General features: G+C 61.7%; 1 non-coding gene across 1 annotated transcript in view; it reads left to right on the forward strand.

The window, feature by feature from the left end:
* Nucleotides 1–2,440: 2,440 nt before the first annotated feature.
* The window catches only part of LOC140474072 (5.8S ribosomal RNA), a 154-nt gene continuing 94 nt past the window's right edge, over nt 2,441–2,500 (forward strand). The window contains exon 1 of the ribosomal RNA XR_011958816.1: nt 2,441–2,500. This exon is cut by the window's right edge and continues 94 nt beyond it. This is a non-coding gene — a ribosomal RNA (5.8S ribosomal RNA).

Genomic DNA, 2,500 nt, shown 5'->3' on the forward strand with positions numbered 1-2,500 from the left:
CCGAACCGATGGCCGGTGCCCGTTCCCGCCTCTGCTTTTCCTAGGGCAAAGCTGCTGCACGCCTCGTGATACTCCGCGGGCGACATGGTGGCGGTGATCCTGCCTCCGTCGCTGCGGTGCGTTGGGGCACGCATCGCCTCTTGGGCGCCCTGTTTTTTTTCAACCAATAGATGTATGTCTCTGCGGGCCGCACCAGGCTGGTGCTCCCCACAGCTTCACGCCACCCTGCTCCGCCCGCACGCCGGCGTGCAGGTGGCTGCTGCTAAAGGTGGGGAGTGTATGTGCGGTCCGGGTGGCTTTCCTCTGGCGAGGGAGAGACCTTAAGCAAACTCAGAGACAAATCTTGACGGTCGATCACTCGTAAAAATAAAACGTGACAAACTTTGTGTTGGTTCAAGTACGAAAGGATCTCTGTCGGCTTGGGGGTACGCCCGTTTCCGTTTCAACTTGTCTCGCGAGGGTGGTTTCGGGGCCAGCAGGAGAGCTCGTCGGGGTAGCAGGCCCTGCAGCCGTGGTCACCGCCAAACCCCCACAACTCGAGCAAGTGAAAAAAAAAGTAACAGGAGCGAAAGCATCTCTGTCGGCTTGGGGGTACGCCCGTTTCCGTTTCAACTTGTCTCGCGAGGGTGGTTTCGGGGCCAGCAGGAGAGCTCGTCGGGGTAGCAGGCCCTGCAGCCGTGGTCACCGCCAAACCCCCACAACTCGAGCAAGTGAAAAAAAAAAGTAACAAATAAGAAAGGATCGTCGGCTTGGGGGTACGCCCGTTTCCGTTTCAACTTGTCTCGCGAGGGTGGTTTCGGGGCCAGCAGGAGAGCTCGTCGGGGTAGCAGGCCCTGCAGCCGTGGTCACCGCCAAACCCCCACAACTCGAGCAAGTGAAAAAAAAAGTAACAAATAAGAAAGGATCGTCGGCTTGGGGGTACGCCCGTTTCCGTTTCAACTTGTCTCGCGAGGGTGGTTTCGGGGCCAGCAGGAGAGCTCGTCGGGGTAGCAGGCCCTGCAGCCGTGGTCACCGCCAAACCCCCACAACTCGAGCAAGTGAAAAAAAAAAGTAACAAATAAGAAAGGATCTCTGTCGGCTTGGGGGTACGCCCGTTTCCGTTTCAACTTGTCTCGCGAGGGTGGTTTCGGGGCCAGCAGGAGAGCTCGTCGGGGTAGCAGGCCCTGCAGCCGTGGTCACCGCCAAATCCCCACAACTCGAGCAAGTGAAAAAAAAAGTAACAAATAAGAAAGGATCGTCGGCTTGGGGGTACGCCCGTTTCCGTTTCAACTTGTCTCGCGAGGGTGGTTTCGGGGCCAGCAGGAGAGCTCGTCGGGGTAGCAGGCCCTGCAGCCGTGGTCACCGCCAAACCCCCCACAACTGTTGGGCGCCTACCTGCGCGGGGCAGGAGGACACTTTCCGATTTCAAATCTCCGTTTGCCGAGTCCACCCCGAACGCACGCGGGCGGGCGGGTTCGCATCACCCTTCGTCACAAGGGGCGAAGCCCGTTCCACCGTCTCGTCAGTAGTGCCGACCGGTCTGTGATCGACGAGGGGAGCCACACCAGGTCCGGCCCTGCTGCTTGGCGGCACCGCGTCGTCGGGAGCTCGCGACAGACGGAGGGTTTCGGTGTACTCTCCAGCCACGGGAAACGAAGCCGGTGATGCAGGCGCCGGTCTTTCGCTCCCAAATCGGCTGGGTTTACATCGTTGCTATCTAGTCACGCTCCCTTCAAACCCGACGGGGTACCTATTCCCCTCACCCGTCTGTGCGTATACAGCCTCTTTGCACTTGCGGGATGGGGGTGGTGGTTTAAAGACTCTCGAGTTGCCGCCCGTCGGTCTCCGAGCTCCGTGCAGTAGTGATCCCCAGCGAACTGCCAGCAGGGCGAACGAGCGATCCCGCTCTCGGTCGGGGCGCCTGGCGTCGATCGGTGGTCGGTGGCTTGCGGGCAAGCTGCGCTGTGAGTGTGGGAACGAGTATGACGAGCCGTTGCCGCGACTCCCAGTCCACCTCGGCGGTGGCTGGGCCGGGCGGGCGTCTGCTCGGGCGAGTGCCGCCCCCGCCTCCTCGCAGGAAGTCCGCTCGCCGACACGCCGCCACGTGCACGCGTCAGTGACGCTGCCGAACCGATGGCCGGTGCCCGTTCCCGCCTCTGCTTTTCCTAGGGCAAAGCTGCTGCACGCCTCGTGATACTAGGCGGGCGACATGGTGGCGGTGATCCTGCCTCCGTCGCTGCGGTGCGTTGGGGCACGCATCGCCTCTTGGGCGCCCTGTCCTCCTCCCCCCAATAGACGTATGTTTCTGCGGGCCGCACCAGGATGGTGCTCCCCATCGCTTCACGCCACCCTGCTCCGCCCGCACGCCGGCGTGCAGGTGGCTGTAGCTCAAGGTGGGGAGCGTATGTGCGGTCCGGGTCGCTTTCCTCTGGCGAGGGAGAGACCTAAAACAAACTCAGACAACTCTTGACGGTGGATCACTCGGCTCGTGCGTCGATGACGAACGCAGCTAGCTGCGAGA

Source organism: Chiloscyllium punctatum, unplaced genomic scaffold, assembly GCF_047496795.1.
Source record: "Chiloscyllium punctatum isolate Juve2018m unplaced genomic scaffold, sChiPun1.3 scaffold_827, whole genome shotgun sequence".
NCBI lineage: Eukaryota > Metazoa > Chordata > Chondrichthyes > Orectolobiformes > Hemiscylliidae > Chiloscyllium > Chiloscyllium punctatum.